At 42.0% G+C, this 14,268-nt stretch overlaps 1 protein-coding gene across 1 annotated transcript in view; it reads left to right on the top strand.

Annotated features, from left to right (window-relative positions):
• Positions 1 to 3,259: 3,259 nt before the first annotated feature.
• SMAD1 (SMAD family member 1) overlaps positions 3,260 to 14,268 on the top strand; it is an 80,389-nt gene continuing 69,380 nt past the window's right edge. The window contains exon 1 of the mRNA XM_030312992.1: positions 3,260 to 3,278. The gene's annotated coding sequence lies outside the window, so the exon portion shown is untranslated. The remainder of the gene's footprint in view (positions 3,279 to 14,268) is intronic.

Raw genomic sequence — 14,268 nt, 5'->3', positions numbered from 1 at the left:
ATAACTCATATCTGCTGCTCTCTCCAAACTCCATAGTCTCTCCCACCCTCTCCATTGTCAGGAAGTAGGGTCTGTGGCTATTTCACTAGGATAAGAGAAGCAGTAGAAGAGAACTTCCCTATGTTCCCACCTCCACAGCCACCAGCCCAGGTACATCTGGGCCCACACACTGTCTTTCCTCCTATGTCTAGCTTCTCCTTTGGTCAGCACACTGGCCTCCTGGCTCTTCTGTGAATGGGTGAAGTAGACTCAGGTTCAGGTGCCCTTCACTTGCTCTTCACTCTGCTTGGGAGTCTGGAGACCCTCCTCCTAGGTCAGTGGCATGCCCTGTCTTTTCCTACAAGACCTCTTGTTAGGGAGTTTGCCCTAGCCCTAGAAATAGCAACCTTCCCCGTTCCTAATCCCTTCCTACCCTGTTTCTTCCATCCCGTGTACCATCCTCCACCCTCCACCCCCAATCCCGCTAGCGTATTTGTGTGTTTATTCATTATTTGTCTTCTTTGATGAGAGCACGGATTTTAATCTGCATAGTTTGCCATTATATGCCCTGTAATTAGAACAGTGCTCCACTCATTTGTTCATTCATTCATTCAACAGGTGTTTAATAAGCTTCTATTAGGGCACAGGTACTGCTCTAGGCTCTGAGACAATAGCAATGAACAGAACAGGAAAAAAAATCCTGCTTTTTTGGCTAAGCAAGTAGTTAGGTAGTGATAAGTGAAACATCCACGGCCAAGCAGGGAAAGAGCATTATAGGACGTGTGTGTTTGGGAGAGGTGGGCAAAATTTTAGAGTGACCAGGGTGGGTCTCATTGAGAGGGAAACACTTGGGTAAAGACCTGAGGGGGGTGAGGGAGCAGCCCATGGTGGAAAGGGCTTTCCAAGGAGGAAACAGCTAGTGCAAAGGCCCTGGGGTGGATTGCACCCGGGTTGTTGTTCCAGGACGTGTGAGGAGGTTAAGTTGACTTGAGGAAGTAAGCAACTGAGAGAATAGGAGACCAGATGGGAGCGGTAAAGGGGAGCCAAGAGGGCAGATTAGGTAGGGGTTTGTGCACATTGTGAGAACCCTTAATTTGAGTGAAATGGGGAGCCACGGGAAGGTTTTTTTTTTTGATACAATGATATTAAGACACAAGCCATATTCAAGCTTTGACAATTGTCCCAATAAGTCCTTTAAAAAAAAGTATCTAATTTTTTATTACCATTTAAAGAAAGAACTTGCATAAAGGGCAAAATCAAATTGCATGGCATGTATAGAATTAATAATTATCATTTTCAGCTACCAGGTAGGACTGCACAAGGAAAGGTCATCTATAGCTTAAAATTTAATAATTCTATAATTTTTATAATATAAAAACTAAGTTTTATCATGTCATTTTGTAGCTTCTTCCCTAATCCTGGATCCAGTCAAGGAGCATACACTGCCCTTAGCTGTCATGGCTTTTTAAATAGCTTTATTGAATAAAATTCCTATAATTTACCTACTTAATGAAGTGTACAATTCAATAACTTTTAGTATATCCACAGAGTTGTATAATTATCATTACAAACTAATTTTAGAGCATTTTTCTCACACACATGCTCCCAAAAGAAACTCCAGAACTTTTAGCTATCACTCCTCCACAACCTATTTCCCCAAACACAGGCAACTACCGTTCTACTTTCTGTCTCTATAGATATTCCTATTCTGGATATTTCATATAAATGGAAGCTTACAATGTATGCTCTTTTGTGTCTGATTTCTTTCACATAGCGTATTTTCAAGTTTCATCCATGTAGAATGTGTCAGTGTTTCATTCTTTTTAATGACTGAATAATGTTCCATTGTATGTATAGCACATCCTATTTATCAAGGAAGGGTTTTGAGCAGAGGAGTGACCTGATCTGAGTGGCATTTGACAAGGCTCATTCCAGCTGTTATTCCAAGGAGTGGAGAATGATGAACTGTGTCAAATGCTGCTTTTAGGGAAAATGAGATGAGGCCCAAGAACTGACCAGAAAGTGCTCAAATAGTTTAACAAAGAAATTAGCTGGAACATTCTGATCTATAATTTATAAATGGTATTTTATGTGTTTCATGGGATTTATTGCATATCCTTTGAATAATTACACATGGGATGCAGAAACAAATTAATAAGAATTTTAAATAAAATGTGGACATGTAATCGCACATGAGCAATTGGAGAGTACCATTATTTCGGTCTCCGATATTTTCCTTATATTGGTGGTAGCGATTCTTTTGGTTCATGTGCAGTTTATTCCTCAGAGTAATTACTCCTCTCTAAACACAACTCAACATTATGGTGATTATCCAAGATTTCATGCCAGCTTCCAGAGAGCTAGCCAAGGGAAAAATTAATCGTTACAAAAAGATATGTTCAACGTCTTTGCAGATCAAGTAGATGAGAGCCAGTTTGTTTTTATTTTAGGGGGTTGGAGTCATCTAAAAGATTGTAGAAATTGGATCAAAAGTTGAGTTCCATTGTGGCAGCTGTCAATTAGGTTAGCTACTGGAATCATTAGATCCCGAACTGGCACAAAACACTACCGATTCCGGGTTTGGTGTAAGCACACGCAACAGAACTAGGCTATCCAATTCTGGGTACAAGCAACTTCTGGGGCTTGCAAAACAGGAAAGTTAGTGAAGGGCAATGGAAACTAGACAGGAAAAGGAGAGCCTTGAAAGATAATTGTCAAAAATGCACTCCACGTTTACGGTACCGTTCGGAGGGCGCGGTGGACGGGTGATGAACATTTCAGGAAATAAATGCTGAACACCAAACTTCATTTGAGGATAATGCACCAAGTCCGCTCCACCCGGACTAAAGGAAGCAGGAGGAGGAAAGTTGTTTTTTCTCCTCGGAATAAATGGGGCGTGGGGCCGGAGGCGGGGGGAGGTGGCTGGCCCCGCGCTCGCGCTAACCGGCGGGGAATTTGGAGAGGATCCCTGGTCGCGCGGCGGCGGCGGCGGCGCGCGGGTGCGCGTGTGAGCAGGCGAGCGAGCGTGCGGGCGGGCGGGCGAGTGCGCCGGGTATTGGCAGCCGAGGAGTGGAGGCTGGGCGGCTCCGACTCCCTGACGCCAGCGCGACCAGATCAATCCAGGCTCCGGGAGCGAGCGGGCGGGCGGGAGGAGGAAGGAGAGGCCGAGCGGCTCAGCCCGGGCCGAGGCGCGGGGAGGGACCCTGCGAGGGCAGCGCCCCGCCGGCCGGACCGGGGCCGCGGGACCCCGCTCGCCCGGCCACTCGTGCGCCCGCGCGGACGGGCGCGCCGCCAACCCGGTAAAACGAAACAGACCTGAGCCCAACTTTCTCCTTTGCCGCGTCCCCGCCCTCCTTCGGCTCCCTGGGCTTTCCAGCGCCGCCGCCGCCTCTTGTGGGGCAGGCGCGGGCCCGCCGGGCTGCCACGGTCGTGCGGGGCCGGTGACGCGGGCCGCGGCGGGGAGGGGGCTCTTCCCCGCGTGGGGCGGACCGGGGACCCCCCCCCCCCATGATGGCGCCTCCCGGCCGTTCCGAGGAGCGAACCTGCCACCTCCTCCTGTCCTGGCGCCCAGGCGGCCAGGCAGGCAGGGCTCGGCCGGGGTTCTCCTCACGTCTTTGTTGGGTCTGCGGTGGGGAAGCCGCGCTCCTCGGCCCCGAGCCTCGCCCCTGGCCCCGGCCGCGGCGGGACCTCCCATTCCACCCTCTCCCTCCGCCCGCTCTCCGTTTCTCTTTCCCTTTCCGCAGCCGGGCAGAGGCCCGTCCGCGCGGCCCGCGGGCCCATTGTGTCCCGCGCCGGCCCGAGCGACCCTTGCGGGAGTTGGGCAGCCGCAGGCGCTGCCCTCTACGCGGTCGGCGCCTCGCGGAGCGGGTCTGGCGCGAGGAGGACACCAGGTGCCCTGCTCCCCTCCGCATCCCGGACGGGCTCCTTTCTCTGCCCCGACGAGCCTCTTGGGGGTCGAGGTCAAGGAAAGTTCGCACCGAAATTCCGTCTAATTTATTCAAAGGCTTGGCGGCGGCGCGTAATTTTTTGTTTTTCCCCTCTTCCGCCTACACCCCGTGCGTCTCCCAAGTGTCGTCTCATTCCTTTCCCTTTACCGGATTCGATTGCCTCACTGCATGTGTATTTGTGAGTTCGCTGTTGAACAACTGTTCATTTACTCCGCTCTCTGTCTTTGTTAGTGTTTCTCGGGGTTGCTGCTGTAGTAAGGTGGGGGGTAGTGGGTGTGAGAGAGACAGACGTGGGCTTGTTTTTCTAGTTGCTTAATATACATGTAGGCTTAAAGAGAGAACGTTTCCTTGATGTACTTTAGGAAGGGAGGAGGAACAAATGCCTGCCGGATCTTACAACTCCAGTAGCTGCGGCTTTTGTTTATTTTGAGGTGCATACGACTTTTAAATAGACTGTGCAAGATAGCCAGTAAGACGCTTCCCTTCTGAAAATTGAGGCGCGTCTCAGAACCATCTCCTTGAGAAACCATCGTTTCCGTGAGTGCTGTGGCAACCGGCCTTTGCCTTTCTCCTCCTGTTCTCTTCTTGGCATGGTATCTGAAGTTTCAGAGTATGTGGAATGATAGAGAAGTTGCACGATTGCAGTGTGCCATCCTGTTGCTGGAACTCTTAGCACCTAGATCACAGAATGCCTTTATTTCAGAACGTTTGCTCTAATTGCGTGTGTGGATAACATGCCTGCATTCAGTAACACAATGAGAAAACTGTTCTCTGCCCATGTTGATTTTTGATCTTGTTTATAATTACCACTTTACGTTTTATTGGAGGTAGGTGAGTTGTATTGGAACCACTGTTTCAAAAAAGTCGAGGCAGGACCAATGTTCACGGACTCAGCATTTTCAAGGAGTATAAATATTTTGCATCATTGCTGTTCTGATGTAGGTGCCAGGCCTGAGTATGCTGAACTGATTAAAGTGTTTGTCCTCCTCTCTCCCTCCCTCTTTCCCATTTGCAGTTATTTGATATTTCTCTGCAGGTGGCGTACATTTGTGTGATATTGCAGTTCTTAGGAAACTGTAACCAGGGTCGTGAGAGATGATTTTCTAGAGGTGGGTGATGCCAGAGCCTCTCTGGAGGATCCAGGCAGGATCGGGTTTCTTCTGAGGGTAGGGATTTGTCCTTGATTTAGTTTTGACCCCTACAACCATAGGTATGTAACCAAATACATTTTTCCTTTTTGCAGTATCCATTGGTTTTATACCCTTGAAAAGCTGATGACCTTTGTGTTTTAGAGAAATGACCGTTCTTAAGCAATTAAAAATGTTAACCTCTTACATCTCTTGGAATTTAAGTAATTTTTTTCCTACTAAGTTCATTAAAGCATTAAGTAAGTCCCATTTTTCCCCATATACATTTATTAGTTAAAAAAACTAAATTTCAGTTTGTGATTTTGATTTATAGTAATTCTGGGCTAAAGATAAAATTTAATGACTCGGTTAGATCGGAAAAAGAAGAAACTAGAGTGTAATTAGATGAGTATATTTAAGCTGTAGTCGCCTACATAATCAAGGCCAAGTTGTGTGTGTATAAAAGATCTCATTTGTGTAGTCTTACAAGGCTAATGGAGGCATCATTGAGGCTTTATAAATAATGTAAGTTGTGTATAATGTAGAGTCTCCAGAGACAGCAGAGAAAGCATCATTACCAGCCTTTTCAACCTGCTTGAGATCTTAAATTGATTTACAGCACTGAACTGGTGCAAAATGATACATCAGGATGACATGGGGTCAGCCTGTAAAAGTCTATGATGTCAGCCTATTAGTTCAGTCATCATAATTAAACCATATTACAGGGGCAGCTAAGCAGGAGTCTGGCGTTATACTTCAGATATGGGTGGTTCATGGATTTTGTTTATAGTGGAAAAGCTGAGCAGCCCCGGAACGCTAGTGTTTCTGAAAGAGGGAAAGGCTTACCAAACTCTGAATTTCCGAAGAAATTGAAGATAAATGCAGGGATGTTCAGTCTGCCTTGCCTAAGTAGCTTTCCATTTGGTAGTGGAGGAACAAATGCATTGGGGTTGCTGATAAGGACCTTTGCAGCTCTGATCTGTGTACTGAATCATGCTTCATGTGAGCTTGAATTTAACTTGGCCTTAGGGACCTTCTAAAATATCAGAGGACCACATACTTCTTATCTCTGATCCTTTCATTAGCACTGAGTTGCACCGTATTGATGTATCAGCTGGCATGTTATTTCTTTAACTAGTCAGGGTTATCAGGTCTCCACTGAAAACAAAGATACTTGAATTGAACATATGAACAATTCAGGAAGAGAAGACCTTTGTTTTTTTACTTAAATTTCTGGCAGTCATATTCAGTTTATGGGTCGTCTGAGGATGACCATATGGCGGTGGCTACCATATTGGTTAGTGTATGTAGAACATTTCCGTTATCGCAGAAGGTTCTGGTGGATAGTGCTGCTGTAGCACCTTTGCTTCTCCTTTTCCTTCTTTCAGCTACTTTTCTGCTTTTTACTTCTACTAGTCAGTTTGTGGGGTCAAAAAAGAAAGAGATGTATCATTAATTTTTCTACTTTCTAGTTGGCTCTTGATAAGATAAACGCAGTTTGGAAGTAACAAGTACTGGATAAAATGAGGTTGACTTTTCTATGGATCATGTTTATCATAGACCCTAATTTGATTTAGAGCTTTGGATAAGATAAATAGTGGTAGCTAATATTTTCTGAGTTTTTACTGTATGCTTAGTTTTAATACTCATACCTCATTTAAACCCCAAAACTTACCTAAGTACTGTTGTTACCACATTTTACAGGCAAAGAAACTTGAGTTCAGAGTGATTCAGTGTCTTGCCTCAGGCTACATAACTAGTGAGTGATTATGATTTATAATCTTAGCTGGGATATGAACAGGCAGTTTGACTCTGGAGCCTCACTTTTAACTATATATGCATTAAATATATAAAATACAAATATTCTGTAATATATTTATTATATAATATATATTGTATATATTTAGTTTGACTATATATTTTATATATTTTAGTTTGTATTTGTATGTATACTTTTTTTGCTTAGAATATTTGAATAATCCTTGTTCTGCTCTGATTTGCTATTCCAGTATAGACATGACTTTACTTTTAGACAAATTTGCCCTCTATTTTGCTTTTCTGGGCTGTCTTCTTTTAAGTACTTAAGAAATATAATGTTTATATTATACATATCTAAGCAGAACATAATTGGAAGAATAAAAATGACCAAAAAAGCAATGCATTTCAAAGCTGAATTGTTGTCCTCTCTGTTTTTCAGATAATTCCTGTCACTTTCCCCTCGTGTTTTTCTTGTAATATCACAAGCTGATGGTAGTGAAAAGTTCTAGTAGTTTAATGACATCAAAATTAGCCTTCTCTTAGCTGTTAAACACTACACTTTGAAATGAAAATAGTTCATTGCAAATTCTGGAATTTTTTTCCACATTTGTCTACTTTTGGGTAGTCTTGCAGTGATTTTTTTTTTTTTTTAAATGGTGAGGCTGTTTAAGAATCTGATGATACCATGGATCCAATGTCTGCTCATTCCCATCCTCTAATCCAAAGATGTTTATATGCCCTGGTGAGCTTGTATACATACAAGTACCCAAATTGCATGATATTTCAGGTGAAGGACATGATGGGACAGCCTTGCCAAGTGCATTCATAAACATTAAGATTTGTAATTTCCTCTGCAGAGAATAGAGATATTTAGTGTTAAAAACTGCTTTGAAGATTTTCTCATCCAGTTGGTTCGTATCAGGCTGAGCAATCTGAGGCCCAGAGAAGACGGCTGACTTGCCTAGAGCCACTCTTCTAAGTGACTAGAAGAGGCAAAGCCAGAACCCAGGTCACTCTTTTTGCTGTTGAGTTTTCATTTGTTTATCCTTTGCTGCCATGCTCACTGTTTCCTAAGGCTGTGGTCTGAATAAATCCACTGTAATTTGGGGAGGGAAGGAAAGGATAATTTTTGGCATGGTATTGACTTTTTGTACCTAACATCATTTGAGCTGAGTAGGAATCAAGTCTGACAACCTCAGAGAGATGTTTTTTTTACAGATTAAAATCGATTTTTCTTTTTTTCATTTTAGAAATGGAAAAGAAAAGCCCTGTGTCTCAATCAATGGGACCTTACTAGAAAATGAGAGATCCAAGATTGTACAAAGTTCAAGTTAACTCAGACGGTTCTGTATGAATTTTCTGTCTTGACTCTCAAAAACAAATCACATTTTTAACCAAAAGCCAAAGTTTGGGGTATTTAAGGAAGGTGCTAAGGGGTATTAGGGAGAGAATTGGAAAGATCTGAAAAGAAAAAGGATAGTTTACATACAAAGAAGTAGAGAAACTTGATATTAAGTCATAAAAGTGAGGCTGATGAAGTGTTCTCTATAATGGTATGTCGTTTCAGTGTTTTCTGTGTGTGGTTTTACTGTTTTCTCTCCCTTTCTTTCTCTCTGTCTTCCTCTCTCTCTTCGTCTCTTTCACCCTTACTTTCTCCCTTTTACCAACAGATTACCGGTTTATTATAAAGGATTCAACTCAGGACCAGCCAGATGGAGGAAGTACACAGGGCAGGGTACAGAGGAAGGGGCTCAGAGCTCCCGTGTCCTCTCCGGGCATGCCACTCTCCTAGCACTTTGTGTTCAGCAGCTGGAAGCTCTGGTTTTATTTTTTGTGCCAAGATTAGCAGGGTATGCTTTGATAACAAATAGGGGCATCACCTTTTCTCTCTGAAGTGAAATCTCTTGGCTCTTTATATTCCTTTTCTGCTGTTACCTAGTAGTGCACATATTCAGTCCAGTTTGGTGATCTGTCATCTGATTTGCAGCAAAAATACTGAAGTATTTTTAACACATACTGTGGAGTAACTTTCTTATTAAAAAAAAAGCAAAACTAAGTAGCATGAATGTAATTACTTAAAATCTAAATTAAAATGATTTTGCTGTGCATTATTAAGATGGTGTCAGTTTTAGGGGCTCCTGGGTGGCTAAGTCAGTTAAGCGTCTGACTCTTAATTTTGGCTCAGGTAATGATCTCACGGGTTCACGGGTTTGAGCCCTGCATCGAACTCTACACACTGATAGTGCGGACCCTGCTTGGGATTCTTTGTCTCTCCCTCTCTCTCTGCCTCCTCCCTGCTTGCTCACTGTCTCTCTCTCAAAATAAATAATAACTTTAAAAATTTTTAGAGATGTCAATTTTAGAGATGTACAAGTGCTATTAGGTAAAAACAGTAACACAGCTATTGCTGGCTGATTTGCAAAATGACCAGGCTCTGTAGAACATTCATTTATGTAAGAGAAAAAAAGTCAAAACTTTCACAAATAGTTCAACTACAGCGATTATATCAGAGTTTTTAGGAAGGTACTGGGAACTACAGTATCTGAGGAGTTTTACATCTTTGTAGTTTTTGTTATAAGCTCAAATCAGAACTTTAGGGGAGACTCCCTCTTAAAGTAACTCTTTATGGTCTGAGTGAATCCTTAACCTGGCAATTTCCTCCAAATCTCTGCTCAGTTTCCAGTATTCAGATAAGGAAACTTGTTCCCTTGTTAAGAACCCAGAACTATAGTGTGGATCCATTTCTGAACTAATTTTCTTAAGACAATAATCCTGAATATAAAGAAGGAACACATACATATATAACAGTTAATTATGCATCTGTATCGTTTTTGAGCTCAGAATTCAAATATTCATGATTTCACGTTTGAAAGATAGAGGGGTCTTAGCTATTGATTCAAAAACATTTATATACATAATTTTTATAATTTTTAAATGCTCTATTTGTAGTTTCTCCTTAATTTTAGGGTGGCTGTACTATAGATATTTTTTCCTATAATCTCAGATAGTTAGGGTATAGTTACTCAAACTGTTCATTCATTTTCTTTTCCTTGTCTATCTTTAGTGGTTTCTTTGCGGTGTGCTTATGCAAAGTGGAAGTATTTCAGACCTTTAAGGTTTTTTTTCTTTCAGAGTCAAACACCACAAGGAAAAAAAAAGGGGAACTAATTATCTTCCAAGTATTATAATTAGGCATTAAATTAAGTCATTTAGTTAGCTAAATGCAAGATCTTTTGTTTAAATTGAAAGAAAACATGTCTTTTTAATAGAGAGGGGGTATTACATATACCATTATTTGATAATTTTGATGCAGTATTATAGTCCGTATGTACTTCATTTATTCCATTGAATATTTATTAGTTCTGAGTGGCTCAATAATTAAAAGACACACAAAAATGAAAAATTAAATGCAGCAACACTGCAAGAATTGTTGCAGGGTAATACAGGAGGAGGTTGAGCAGACAACTTGCATGAGGACCACTGTGGTATGGAAGGACATGCGAATTTGCATAGGGAGAGGAGAGAAGTGTTCTAGGCAGAGAGGTGGTATGGAAAACCAGAGAGGTAAGCATGTATGCTGAGGATCTGTATAGCACTGTCCAACAGAACGTTCTGGAGTGATGGAGATGTTTTGTATCTACACTGTCCAGGATAAAAGTCACCAGCCATAAGTGGCTACTGAGCACTTAAAATGTGGCCAGTGCAACTGAGGGGAGTTGCATTTTTTAATTTTAATTAAGTTATGTTTAGACATAGCTGTGTTTATCCTGCGGCTGTCGTGTTGGACAGCACAGACCCACAGGCTGGTGAGCAGCTCTCCCTCACCACTGTGGGTATTCCTGATAGGGCTCAGTGTGGTCAGGTGGGAGACACGTTCAGAAAGGTTAAGTTGGAGTGAGAATTTGAGACCTTACGGTGCCAGAATAAGGAAGCATCAGGAATCACTGAAGGTGAACATGCAGTGATGCCAGCAGATTAATAGGAAAGTATTTGAGTTATCTGTGTGATATATGAGATGGGTTTTGTGAGCAAAAAAACCAACTGGTGGTTATTTGGCTATAGCGTAATGGGAGAGAGGGGTCAGAGAGTGTTCTTAAGTTTCCAACTCGAGTGGCTGGAAAATTAATAAAACCTTTTCTTAAGAATAGGTACGAACTGGGGCACCTGGGTGGCTCAGTCGGGTAAGTGTCCGACTCTTGATCTGTGCTCTGGTCGTGATCTCATGGTTCATGGGTTTGAGCCCCTCGTGGGGCTCTGTGCTGGTAGTGTGGAGCTTGCTTGGGATTCATTCATTCTCTCTCTCTCTCTCTCTCTCTCTCTCTCTCTGCCCCTCCCCCTCTTGTGCTTACGTGTACACAAGCTTTCTTTCTCTCTCAAAATAAATAAATAAACTTAAAAATTAGGGAAGAACTGGTTGTGGAAGGAATAAAGATTGTATGAATTATAAATTAGAATTGACATGTTGAGGTAAGGTGGGGTAGCTGAGGAGAGTGATGAATCCAGAGTCATCTCCTGGAAATGATGGTTGGACTTCTAAGGGTGGATAGGTATTCTGAGAGAACCATGAAAGAGAGCCAGTAAGTTGAGTCTTCCACTGAAGTGCACAATTGGAAATTAATAGAAGGGAGAGGCATATTTAAAGTGAATGAGGGGTGCCTGGGTGGTTCAGTCAGGTAAGCATCTGACTCGATCTCAGCTCAGGCCTTAATCTCAGGGTCGTGAGTTCAAGCCTCGTGTTGGGCTCCATGCTGGTCATAAAGCCTACTTAAAAAAATAAAAGATAAAAATAAAGTGGATAGAGGAAGAAACTGGAAGAAACATGTGAGCTCAGAGGAGCAGTGAAACAAAGCCTAGGGAAGAGAGATTCCAGAAGTAGGTTCAGAGTGGGAAAATGTTGTATGGTTTATGGTGAAGGATAAGCCTGGGTAATCAAGTGAATGTAGTTGTGAAGAGACACAGCAGATTGAGAAATGAGAAATAGATTCTCAGATGCCCTCAAGTGACTTATATTTCAAAATCGATGAGATTGTTTTGATTCCAAAGGTTGAAGGAAAGAAGTTCAGAGAGCAATTAAAGATAATGGAGTTAGTGATCTGAAGTGCAGGTGACAAAATATAACCATGGTAAGGAGGGAGAGTTGTCTGAGACAGAAGCACAGTGGAGTCCAAGTTGGAAGAAAGGAGATGGCAGAGCGTGTGCTGATTTTCCCAGTAGTATGGGAGGCAGGTCCCTTCACTGGGTTGGTGAGGTGGGCAGACCAGCAGATGGTATTGGAAGTTTAAAAATAATGGAAAAGTTTTGAAAGAACTATCGTAGGTAGTGTGCCAGGAAATCTATGGAGGATTCAAAATCTAACCAGCAGGGCCAAAGCCTGATGGGAAGGGTGATGTGGCTGTAGACTAGGTAATTGTTACTTTCTGGGATAACTTGATGGCCTGATAGCAAGATTAGAGAGAAATGTCGGTAAAGATGATTCTGGCCAGTGGTTGGCAAATCAGTTAAGAGATGAGGCTCTAGAGGCAGATTGCCTGGGTTTAAAGTCTAAGCCCCAACACTTACTTGCTTTTTGTAACTTTGGGGGAGGCTACCATTCACTTTGGTGAAAAATTGAGATGATAGTATCAGCCTCAAGATTGATAGTAAGATGAAATGAGTTACACTTCCATATTTCATCTAATCTAAGATGCTGCTAATTATTTCATTGCATTATTTCATGTACTACTTGAGGACAATGTCAGACATACCATTGATTGTAGAGTTCCTGGTTTCAGAGGTGTTAAAAGGGGGGCAGTGGGGGGGGTGCATTTTACACTGAGCATAGGATCCAGTGCACAGTAAGCATTCAGAAAACATTAGCTGTTTATAAAAATCAATGTGATTTTTAGAGTCTAGAATGTTAATGAGAGCAGTATTGAGTCCAATCTAGATAAGAGGTCATGGGTTACAAGGAGTCTAATGGACTTAAATGAATTGAGAAGAGTTAAGCAGTGGGAATCCTGGTGATGACGTTGTGAAATATCAAGTTTGGGAATTTGTAGATGGAGCATTTCCCTGACAATTGTAGATAAAGGCTTTTGAGAAAACTATAGTAATTGAGTTAAGAGAAGAATGCCCTTTAATGATTTAAAGAAGTTACTTAAATTGCCCAGAGCTTTTAAAGATAAGTATTTCGAATTTATCTGTGGCTTTTTTTTTATAGCATTCATTAGTGTTAAATTTTTTTTTTTTTTTTTTTTTTTCCGGTGGAGTAATACATGCTCAGTGTAGAAAGATTCTGGCATGGATTCTTGTCATAATGACAGAAGGAGAGAGGGAGGTGGTTGTGCCATTTCATCAAGAGATAGGAGGGAGTAATTAATAGCTAGCTCTAGAGCCTCCCCCCTTTTAATTTTTTAATGTTTATTTTATTTTTGAGAGAGAGAGAGAGACAGAGTGTGAGCAGGGGAGGGGCAGAGAATGAGGGAAACAGAATGTGAAGCAGACTCCAGGCTCTGAGCTGTCAGAACAGAGCCCAATGCAGGGCTTGAACCCACAAACCATGAGATCATGACCTGAGCTGAAGTACGCTTGAGACCTTTTAAATGTAAAAGGCAAAAGCCATAAAGGAAGATTTGATAGATGTGACAGCATTTATATGGCCAAATACACACTTACAAATGACTAAACATGGACTCACACAAACAACCTTTTAGGTAATATATTTGCAGCAAGTTACCATTCTATGTAAGAAACTTCTAAAATCAATAGGAAGACACCCCCAGTAAGAAACAAAATTGGCAAAGGACAAAAACAAATAATAAAATGCTAACTATTAAGAAACAAAAAATGTTCTCCTGTGTCCTGGTCAGATTCCTCACTGAAATAGGAATGATGTCTTTTATATCATTGTGTTATTCTTTGTGTGCCAGGAGGTATCCGTCTGGGAAAACTGGGTTTTTCTTATTGAAGCCAATATTTCCCAGCTACCGATGCAAAGCTGCAGTTATTTGGAGGTACCCAATATATGTAAGCTGGAGTTACAAGAGACCGGCCTTCTCTGTCCTGTTTCCTTGATAATACCCTGCTCCTCTCCATGACATGATTTGGGGTCAGAGTCTCCTAGGAATGTGAGGTGTTCCAGCCCTATAGGGGTTATCCATTATATGCAGTTTCTCAGTCAACTGATGGGATTGATGAACCTTAAAGACACCATTGCTTCACAGAGTACGTGAAAATGGGCCTCTTTCTCTCCTACCTGGGTTGCAGGATTAGTTTTATTTGTACTGGCATTTTCTTATTCCTGGGAGACACACTGGTGGTCTTGGAATATGGTTTTGATTGTTGAGATGGATTAGTTTATAAGGTATTAAAGTGAGAAAAATTCTCCCATGTAGTAGGAGTTCTTATAAGATGAAAAACATTTAGAGTTAGGCATCAGCATTTAATTTCTCAGATTTTCTCCTAAGGATAATAGTGAT

The sequence above is a fragment of the Lynx canadensis genome, chromosome B1, assembly GCF_007474595.2.
Source record: "Lynx canadensis isolate LIC74 chromosome B1, mLynCan4.pri.v2, whole genome shotgun sequence".
Classification (NCBI taxonomy): domain Eukaryota; kingdom Metazoa; phylum Chordata; class Mammalia; order Carnivora; family Felidae; genus Lynx; species Lynx canadensis.
This window is presented reverse-complemented; position numbering and strand designations above follow the sequence as displayed.